General features: G+C 37.7%; 4 long non-coding RNA genes across 4 annotated transcripts; all 4 read right to left on the bottom strand.

The window, feature by feature from the left end:
• Positions 1-440: 440 nt before the first annotated feature.
• Positions 441-1,053, bottom strand: LOC107041562. The gene is made up of 2 exons (XR_001461076.1): positions 914-1,053; positions 441-773 (listed from the first exon to the last, which is right to left on the bottom strand). It is a non-coding gene; the product is annotated as an uncharacterized LOC107041562 (long non-coding RNA).
• Positions 1,054-2,095: 1,042 nt separating this feature from the next.
• On the bottom strand, positions 2,096-2,771 carry LOC107041567. Its single transcript, XR_001461080.2, has 3 exons — positions 2,466-2,771; positions 2,277-2,395; positions 2,096-2,187 (listed from the first exon to the last, which is right to left on the bottom strand). It is a non-coding gene; the product is annotated as an uncharacterized LOC107041567 (long non-coding RNA).
• A 357-nt stretch (positions 2,772-3,128) lies between these two features.
• Positions 3,129-4,696, bottom strand: LOC107041563. Its single transcript, XR_001461077.2, has 3 exons — positions 4,551-4,696; positions 3,319-3,431; positions 3,129-3,242 (listed from the first exon to the last, which is right to left on the bottom strand). It is a non-coding gene; the product is annotated as an uncharacterized LOC107041563 (long non-coding RNA).
• Positions 4,697-5,447: 751 nt separating this feature from the next.
• Positions 5,448-6,249, bottom strand: LOC107041568. Its single transcript, XR_001461081.2, has 3 exons — positions 6,129-6,249; positions 5,665-5,777; positions 5,448-5,603 (listed from the first exon to the last, which is right to left on the bottom strand). It is a non-coding gene; the product is annotated as an uncharacterized LOC107041568 (long non-coding RNA).
• Between the last annotated feature and the right edge of the window lie 4,822 nt (positions 6,250-11,071).

Below are 11,071 nucleotides of genomic sequence, written 5' to 3'. Positions count from 1 at the left end.
TGGTTGAGATTCAGGAGTCGCTGAAAATTCAGGCGACGCTCAGCCAGGGTCGGACAAGGGTCGGATCAATGTCGGCCTAGGGCCGGGCCAGTGTCGGACAAGGGTTGGGTCAATGTCGGACAAGGGTCGGGTCAATATCGGCCTAGGGTCGGGCCAATGTCGGACAAAGGTCGGGTCAATGTCCGCCAAGGGGCGGGCCAATGTTGGCCAAGGGTCGGTAGAATGTCGAAACCACGAGGTCATCTCCGAATTTCCACTTGTGATGCCACTTGTTTGATGTAATACGACGGCCAGATGATGAATTGATCACAATTTTGTCGTGTGCCAAGAGATCGTCACATTTTCGTCGGTCTCATGACCGAAATCATTTCACTCATCACAAATACTTCATTTCTAAAATTGGAGGAAGCGATGTTCATTCAATAAAGTGGTTCAGACCATTGTGTATTTCATAATTTTTTAATTCATCCTCTAATAATTTATAACAATAACCGATGAAGTCATGTCAATCGTCTAGTAGAAGAATTATTAAAGGAGTTCGGGGTTTTTGATTACATCAAACGCCAATCGAGCAGCATCTTGCGAAGAAAGTAGTTGATTTTTGTACGAAGTCCGACAATCGGTAGCAGAAAAATTGGATAACAGGACAAATCGGAGGCGTTATTCTTGCTGCTCTTGGCCTGGCTCACAGTGACATTGGGACTCTTGGCAGGAACCGACAGTATCTTTTATCGGACAGTATTTATCACATTCAGCATCCTCACTGCATGTGGCTGTTCAAAAAAAAATACAAATCATTATGCAATCCACTACCAGTTAGTATTAAGTATTAGTAAAATTAGAGGGACATTTACGAGAAATATCTCCCTTAAACATCTCTATTTTTGGGAATGAAATTGATAAATGAACGTACCGTTTGCCGAAACCCACATGACGACAATGAGGAGCAGGAAAAACAGCTTCTGCGCAATCATGACGACGAACTAAGTGTTCTACTTGGACTGTTGGCAACTTACTAAGTTCATTTTCTTGGAGTCTATCGATGAGCGCTGTCACACGTCTGCAATTACCGCTGACCTCGCGAGGGAAAATTGTTGTTGAAAACGTGGGATATCGTTATCAGAGAGATAGGGAAGGTTTCAATGGAAAACAAGGTAACAAGACCCCTGTTATTTCTTGACAAATTTTAGAATGTCATTTTTTACTGCAACAATTCGCCAGAAATTATGAAAACAGTGAGGAAGTGATGAAGTCTCGAACTGTTTAAGGGGACTGATTCTTATCAACTAATTCTCCTAGGTCTACGTGATTCAGAATCTTATTTCAATTCATTACAATTTTTAAAAATAATGCAGTGTTGAACGCTGATTGTGGTGGCTACTGAGCACTGGTGGGATTCTACAGAGAAAAAATCATGATGACAATTTTGAGAATTTATAATTAATGATGACCAATGATGAGTACAAAAAATTGTCCTTAAATATCACCTCACACGTTGACGAAGATTTTCATTTCTTGACATGAATTGACTTGAATTATTAGAATAATTGAGATTTAATCAAGTTGGGAAGTATTCAAGGAAAATGGTTCTCTTCAAATAATTTTACTTGGCGAGACAGTTACTGCCGATCGCTATCGTCAACAATTAATAAGATTGAACCAAGAAATTGAACAAAAACGTCCATTTACTGACAAAGGAAAACGTCCAGTAAAATTGCTCCATGACAACGCCAGGCCTCATGTGGGTAAACCGGTCAAAGATACGTTAATGGCTCTTGGATGGGAAGTTGTGCCACACCCGGCGTATTCACCAGAATTAGCTCCAACTGATTTTCACTTGTTTCGGAAGATGCAAAACGAATTGACTGATATGCGATTCAAAACATTTGAAGTGCAAAAATAGGTCGATAATTTCCTCGCCTCGCAAGATGAAACTTTCTTTGCGGAAGGCATCCGTGAATTACCTAACAGATGGCTGAAGGTCATTCAAAATGATGGAGATTATTTTGATGAATAAATGTAGTTTACTTTTTTTCGAAAATGAATTTTAAATTTTTTGCAAAGTGTCCTAAAATTTATTTGTACACCTAATAGGTTCACGTGATTCAGAATTTTATTTAAATCCCTTACAATTTTACAAAATAATCCAGTGTTTAATGCTGATGACTACTGAGCACTGGTGGTATTCTACAGAAAAAAAATCATGATGACAATTTTGAGAATTTATAATTAATAATGATTGATGATGAGTACAAAAATTTGTCCATAAAAGTCACCTCACACGTTGACGAAGGCAGATCAGGTAAGGGCGCGCATGTGCAGAGTCCAAGCATGCAGATTGGTACAAAACGTCCTGGACAATTCACTATGCAATCGGTAGGGGCGATGCAGAAAGCTGTTCAAATTGACGTATCTCTATTAATTTTATGCGTAAACCCTGATTAATAATGTGTAAAAGCACGCACTTATCGCATTTGCCATCGCCACGGACCCCACCAATATCAAAAGCAGCTTTTGTAAACCGATCATGACAAAATTCTTGAAGAACGCTTCGTAACCAAATCTGTCAGACGACTGAGTCTATCTTTCCTTCGGCGACGATAACCGGTGATTTTATTACATTTTAGAATGTTTATCTTTAGTGACGGGGAAATGGTTTTCCTCGGTTGATAAACATGCCAGAATGAGCGTTCTTATGTCGCAAATGATGTGCTTTACTGCGACTTGTAACGCATTAGACATTATGAAGTCCTTTGCAAGTCTAACAAGGTGATACTTAGTCTTGTTTTGGTTTCTAATAGTGCACTGATAGAATGATTCATTTATTCCAAACGAGATTCGTTAACTATTAACGAATGGTAGAGTTGAATATGACCAAATGAATATTCGTTAATAGTTAACGAATGGTTCACTTGAATGGCGAAAGTCAAGTCAAACAAGGCTCCTCAAATATACATTCGTTAACTATTAACAAATGAACATTTGGTGGGACCGAATAGACCCTAACCTCCAACCAAAATCCATTCGTCAACAATAACTAATCCGTTCTATCAGTGTGGACGTAAAGTTTTTTCTTAAATACACAATTTTCGTTAAGATGCCTTTTTTACATAAGGAAATTTGATGAATTCCAAATTTTTTGAACCTCTATATTTATTCAATTTTTACAATATAATTATGCGTCCAGGATCGATGCACCTCGTCATAACTCCGCCGTCTGCACGTCACGCGTCAGTAGTATTCTGAAAAAAAATTTATAGCTTTGCGTCAGTACATGAAAAATTGTTGGGAGAACGATAGTTTCAACAAAGCTGGTACCGGGGAATCGTCGGGATTGGTGGCAGATTTGCATCTACAGATGAAGAAATCACACACAGGGGTAGATGACGCTTGACACTCGTTAGAACAGTTTTCACTCATCCAACAGAGACCTAGAGCAATTTAACGCCAGAATATTTATTCACCCGCATTGAATGTGCACTCTGTTAAAATTTTTTGTCTGAATTTTCCGCACGAAATTCCGGAAATTTTTATCGTGTTCAAGTTCATGTTTGATTTTTCAGTTCAATTATTCTGTGTAAATTCAGAAAAATCAGGAAAATTCAGGGAAAAAATGAAAATTCGTGTCATTTTGTTTCTGGATATTCATGTTCCACTGAAAATTCAACCATGTTGTGAAATTTCCATCTCACTGCCACCGAAATCTCATGAAATTCCGTGAATTCTACTTAAAACTTGAAATTTCATACCCATTTGCTCCCTAAATTCGATTCAATGTCACTCTCATGAGATTTACTATAATATCTTCCATGAAATTTAAAAAAATTTCTAACAGTGCAGGAATCAACCCATTGCTTCGCGTAGCGCGTCCCCACTCTCTAGCGGACGAATCCCCCGCCGTTACCCCCACTCGACCCACGCCGAGGCGATCTGCCACGTACGCGAAGCAACGGGTTAAAGTTTCACTCGGCATTATTTATGAAAAAAATTGTAAAATACGTTTTGTGTTAGTTATATGCACATGTTGTTCTCTAAATCAATAATCCATAAATACGTACTAAAAGAAGTGGAAATGAATAAAATACTTGATTTTTCGTGTCAATTATTCTGTGTAAATTCAGGAAAATCATGAAAATGCAGGGAAAATTTGAAAATTCGTGTCATTTTGTTTCTGAATATTCATACTGCACTGAAAATTCATGAAATTCCGTGAATTCTACTTAAAACTTGAAATTTCATAACCATTTTCTCCCTAAATCCGATTCAATGTCACTCTCATGAGATTTACTATAATATCTTCCATGAAATTTTAAAAAATTTCTAACACTGCAGGAATCAACCCATTGCTTCGCGTAGCGCGTCCCCACTCTCTAGCGGGTGAATCCCCCGCCGTTACCCCCACTCGACCCACGCCGAGGCGATCTGCCACGTACGCGAAGCAACGGGTTAAAGTTTCACTCATCATTATTCATGAAAAAAATTGTAAAATACATTTTGTGTTAGTTATGTGCACGTGGTGTTCTCTAAATCAATAATATATGAATACGTACTGAAAGAAGTGGCCACAGCAACACAAAGCGTCAACAACAGAAGCACCTTCTGCACGGCAAACATGATGAAGATTCTCTCAACAAACTTATCAGGTTTGAATCTGACGGAGCACTGACAATTTGCCCCATTCTTCAGCGGTTTTAAACGGGAATCTTTGAATGCTTATCTTCATGTACTCGGGAAAACTGGGGTTTGTATTTATTAGAAATTGAAAATAGCTGGGGCATGAATTTTCACGCTTCATGCAAGTCTATGGGTGATTATATCTGCTCGTTTATTATTCTATTGTACTGTTTCCAACTTTATGGGCAATTTGTTCGAATCTGCTACATTGAAATTTTTTGAGTTAGGAATAGAGTATTTAATTCTTTCTAGGAAACCATTTCGTTAGAATTTCTCTCTTCAGTTGATGCAAAAATCCAGCGGATTCGATAGAACCGAATTGGTTCTAGTTCTATAGCACTTCGATTGAAAATTCTATTAGGCTTTGGCCTAATCTATTGAATCTAATAAATTATATAATATGTATATTATGTAATCTATTGAAGAATTTCGCTGCTTTACTGTGCGTTTTTTTCATAGAAAATTTTCAATAGAAAATAGTTCATTAAAAAAATCAGTAGAATTTCATCTTTCAACATGAATTTTGCTTTTTTTTCCACTGTATTTTTCTTCTCTTTTTATTTACGAAAAAATTTTAAAAAACTGGAGAAATTTCTTAGAATACTTCGAAAAATTTTAATAAAAAAATCGAATTTCCTAGGTTTTCCGATGAAATGTTTCCCTACACGTTACGTTCTTCGGTCACAAAAGTGTTGAAATACCCCAATAAAATACAAAATGGTCAATTAACAAGTATAAAAATTCAGGAAAATAATTTGAACCAACTCAAATCGTCAAATGTCGATGATTCAGAATTTTATTTCAAATAAGTGCAATTACTCTCTTCATTAAAATGTCAGAAACAATTACAATTACCACCTGTAAAAATTTTTGTAAATGTTCAGTGTTGAAGTAGCTCCTAACCAGCCGTCTTAAACAATCGTAAGATTCTGAAAAATCAAAATCAAAACCTGAAGAACGAAAACTCGGCGAAAATAATTTCCAAAGTACCTGAGGTTCCCCAAGATTGGTCAGAGGTGAACATGAGCAGATGAAGAACGAGCAGACAGGTGCATACTGCCCTTGACACTCTTGCTCACAATCGGCATGATATATACAAAAACCTATAAAATAAAAGTATATTTCTCTGCAATTCCCGCTCGAGTATTCATTATTTATTCATTCAAAACTGAGTCTCAACTGTGCGATTTTTGTTTCATGGTCAACACGTACTTTTTTTTGTTTAACCATGTTTTTATTCATCATCGCATAATTATTCATAGTTATTTGTATTAAAAAAACAGGTATATAAAAAAATTATATATATAAGTTCCTCGTAACTCATAGATTTATTGAGGCAATTCATAATTCATTGAGAACGAATTAAGTATTAATATTATTGCCTGTCTGGGAATTATTTGTCCTGTTGGCACTTTTGAGGTTTGGGTGATCTAATATTAATGGTCAACACGCACTCAGAGCATTGGCCATGGCCAGACAGACCGCCAACATCAGTAGCACTCTCGGCGCAGGGATCATCACGGTAAAGACTCTCGGAGAACTTCTGCTCAAGAAACCTGACAAACAACTGATGTCACTTCCGCTCACTTCTGAGTTATAAACGATTGATTCATGACATCGTAGCGTGTTCGGATTTATGGAATCCGGAAAACTAGAGGTTTTATTAGGGATTCAAAGTAGATGGACTCGGGGAGTTGTTTGCTTCATGCAAATCTATGACTGTTTATCACTTCTCATTATGTATTGTATTCTTTCCGTGTCGAATGGCTATTATCGTCATTCAAATGATCCAGAGAATCCCGGGAGGAAAGGAATTTCTTTGGTTTTAAACAGAATTTAAAGAAGAAAAGGTTGGTGAGCGCTTGTTGAATCTGGAAATACAATTCAGCATTTTTAAAATTCTAGAGCAGCACTACATTAACAGAAAAAATTAGTTCTATCAAGAGAATTCCATTTGAACGGACTATCATTTAGTTGTTAATTTTCAAATAAATATGATTTCACAGTGAATACCAGTTATCTCTTCTTGAGATACATTTGATTGTGAGAAATCGAACTTCTCTGGAATTGAAGTTCCTTTTATTTGTCGCAATAATGAGAGTATTCGATTTCTATCTAGCCAAAAGTTTGCCAACTCCAGAAATTCGTTGGTTTACTCAAAAATCAAAATTATTCTCATGACTAAATACGTTGTTATCTCAATCAACATGATCATACGTTGCTCCAAGTAAATTATAATTGAAGTGAGCATTTCGTATGTCGAATCAGGATGAATATTGTTACGCGGAGAAAGCTTTGAGATTGTAGTAAGATGTCGTTGAGGTGAAAGAAGTTTATATTTCTTGACTAATAAAAATCGCATTAGTTTACAATAACAGAATCACAGATTACGGCAATTCAACACAAACTTGGATATCACAAATTTCGTTCAATGTGATGTACGGAAAGCTCAATTTAAACATCGGCTTCATTCGAGAAAACAACATTCAATTAATTCCTCAATGTAATCATCTCCTAGCTACGAATTTTTCATCAATTCATGAAAGTAGAAAATTTCTCGACTGGAGATTACATTAGGTTAAAAAAAATAGAACATTTCCATTTTTGCGGTGAATACATGTGACTTCAATCACATCCATTACTATTGACACAAAACATTCCAATGAATGTCAAATCACAGCAAAAAAATACAACTAAAGAAAATGAACAAAAAGAATCCATCGACGAAGTTTAATTCCTCCGGCTCCCACGTACTTAATTGCACGTGACGCTAATAAGTCGACGTAGAGGGATGCGACTAGAAGAAGCACAAACAGAAGTATCTCCGTCCGAACTTCCGCTTCACAGTGCAACAGTTGTAGAGCAAATGTATCCGTTTGTTGATAATCGAAAAAAAGCATACAAACCGATGCAATTTAATTAAGAGGAAGAGGCGAATGGAGAATGAAGACGGATGAAATAGAGAAGGAGAGCGGGCTGGTAGTCGGGATAATTGGGCGGACATTCGGTGGAATGTCGGACAAGTTGTAATGGTAGTATGATTAACTCACCGGACTAATTAACTCGCATTAGGTGGTGCATGGAGCCCGGGTTATTGCGATGATAATTAGGGGAGAAAAAATGGATGCGTTCACTGGCTCATAGATTGGCCATTTTTATTCATTTTGTTGAACTTCAAATGTTAAAACTGATATTCTGAAATTCTCTCGTAAAACTCATCACTGATCTCGTAAAACTCATCACTGATCTCGTAAAACTCATCACAATCGGATTTTTATCAAATGTGATACATATTTTTGCTTGCGAATAAAAGCTTTCCAATCTTTCAAATTTAAGGTTTGAATTTTTTTTGGTGCATCGACCCAATATGACCCAAAAAGTACGAAAATGCAATTTTTAGACCTCGTCCGTACGTATGTAAAAAAAATTTTCTTCAATCGTTCGCTAATGACTCGATGGAATTGAATCTTTTTGTCATTCCGGCCGTGAGGCAGGGCTTCACGGACGCTCCGCTCCGCGTCCGTGAATCTCTGCCTACGGCCGTCATAACAAAAAATACTGTTCGTCATACGACCAAAAAAAACTTTTCTAGCTCATATGATTGCAGCCCTCGCCTTCGGCTCGGCTCGCCATTAACCCTAGACTGGTCTCCATGCGAGGGAATTGCCGCAACACGTCGTTTTATTCACCTTGCCATCGACTGGTTGACCGGAAAAATTTGAGAAAAATTGAATTCGTCAATTGAAGTATCTGGAAAATTCTAGTATTTAAAAAAAAAAAGTATCCTTAATTCTGGGAGAAAAAAATTATTTCCAACAGGTGAACAATTTTTTCCCGTGTTAAATGAAATTGCCTGTTGCGCGACGTTGCTGGGAACTCGCTAAACGCGCCCGGGAAGTGTAGAGTGGATTCGGCAACGCCGGAGCCTAAATAACACGGCGGCACACTCCCGCGAAGGTGCCTAAAGTCGCATTTTCCCGTCAGGTGACCAGACTAGGGTTAATTAAAATTCAGTTCATCGATCAGTTTTTGTAATTTTCGAATTTTTTCAAATTTTTTCGAAAGAAAGGGATAATAAGAATAATGATGACGATAACATTCAACTAAGTTGAAACTCTGACAACATTAGTTGAAAAGAAATCTTGTTCAATTTAATAAAATAAAGTAAACACTGAATTATACACGATAGAAGGAAATGATGTGCAAAATAACCATTCGGAAGCATATTGCTAATTTATTAGCAAAAATAACTGTACCATATGCAATGCAAGAGCAATTTCCCACTTGATTTACTTCGTCGTAACAGTAGTTTATTAACAAAAAACAAATCATAATTCATCCAATTAATCACCCAATTAACGAATTATTTTTTTTACTCCATTAAACCCTCGCTCTTTTAATTAAATATTACAATATTCCCCCGAAACTGTACTACGTTGAGCTGATACTCTCCTCCCGCCCTTAAAAAAATTACCCATGATATTATCCGATGATACAAGCCCAACACCGACGGGAGATACCATGGGCGAGGTCGAAGCCCGAGGTAACGTTACACCTTGACCTCCAGAACCAGAGGTACAACGAATGAACGATTTCCCTTCGGCCCTCTTTCACCATTACATTCCTCCTCTCCCTCTTTAATCCTCTCTCCTTTCATCCCTGTTCCACCTCTCGAAACGTGAAATCGCGTGGTATTTCGCAGGTACACACGTTTGAACAGGTTGAAAGCCAGGAATATCCCAGGACACATTGCCCAGTGCGTGGCATTCCGCGTTTCTTCGAGACATCCCCCTCTGGGAATTGGAGAAAATATCTCATCGTGTGGGATCCACCTGTTGATTCATTGAACGATATTTTCATGGGGTGCGGAGGTCCAGGTGGACTGGACTGAAAATCTGTGGAACAACAATTACGAGCCAGTTTTTTGAAATTCGACTCCTACACAGCTGATTTCGGTTTTTTTCATATAAAAAAATTCACTATTTGTGTAAAAAAATACAAAAACGCAAATTTAGCCATGTAAGAGGCGAATTAAAAAAAAAAGCTCGTAATTGTTATTCCATATATTTTTCCGAAAATTTTGAAAAAAAAAATTTTTTGTAGCTCAAAAATTGGAGACCCTGGACGATTTTTGACATTTTAAGCGTTTTCGGGCAAACGAACAATGAAAAAAATTTGTTTTGCACTAATTATTCGTTTTCAGATCTATATAATCGATCTTCAACGTACGAAAAGTCTCACTCCAATAACCCGCGACTTTTAAAACTCATAATAGTCTCCCGTTAAATGAGTCATCAAGGGAGACTACAATTAAAACGTAACCTACGAATACATAGTTGCGTCGACCCAGCCATTCTCCCCCCATAAATCCCTCCACCTTCTCAATATGCAAAACGATAAGGCATAATAATCGCCTGTCGCATTCATAATTTACAATTTGAAAAATATTAAACCAACTTGATGCGTTAACGATTCATTAAAGACGGATTATTATTGTCGTTTGTAATGAGTCAACGTTCATAATGACAGCTTTTATTGCCATTAAAATGCCACAAAGGCGGTGCCGAAAATTCGCCGAGGGTTTTACGACGCTCTAGCTCCCCAGTGACAGAAAATACAAATAAAAAAAATACACGGAGAGGTTGAAATGTAAAACAGTGATTGGCTCCGGGAGAAGTGGAAGCGAAGTTGCACCGGTAAACCTAGTTTGGTAATTCGACGCCGGAAGAAATTTTTATGGCCCCCGTGTTTCGTTTCCCATCCCCTCCCCCTTTTACTTCGACGTGTGTTTTTCGTCGGCGGTGAATTGGGGTTTGGGTGGAATTTTTAGTGCCTCGGTGAAATTTCTTGGAAGAACTTTACGCGAATCTATTCGTAATTAAAAAATTTGGAGACATTTCGTTCAGGCATTTCCGTTTCGGGTTTATGTCCCCGAGTCGAATAATTGGACCTGACAAATTCTACTTAGATCTCTCCGTTCAGAACTGGATAGGTCTTGGGAAGCCTCTTCCCAAGTGCATCCGAGACCTTTCTACCTCTGGTTATGTCCCACTTCAGCACTTGTTAGGTGTAAGCAGGACTTGCATTCAGACTTTCCAAATCCTTGCCGGTCCCCGTAATTCTATGGGCCTATATTAAATCTGCGTTCATATCGCTATTTACTCATGCGTTATTGAAATAAAAAATGCAATTATTGTTTTTTTTTTAATCTCGAAAATCGACATTTCACGGGAGGGTGGAGGGGAGATGCATGTATGCGGAGGCTTGACATTTTTATCCAACAAGCGGAGAAGGTTGCAGAATCTATTCTAGCCACTCTTGCCCCTCCGCTTGCATGCATTGTCCCAATAAAGAAAGAAAGTGTTAACAAATCTGACCCTTGTTCCAAGTAAAAACC

Source organism: Diachasma alloeum, unplaced genomic scaffold (genome assembly GCF_001412515.2).
Source record: "Diachasma alloeum isolate Michigan unplaced genomic scaffold, Dall2.0 Dall_scaffold_00368, whole genome shotgun sequence".
Classification (NCBI taxonomy): Eukaryota; Metazoa; Arthropoda; class Insecta; order Hymenoptera; family Braconidae; genus Diachasma; species Diachasma alloeum.
This window is presented reverse-complemented; position numbering and strand designations above follow the sequence as displayed.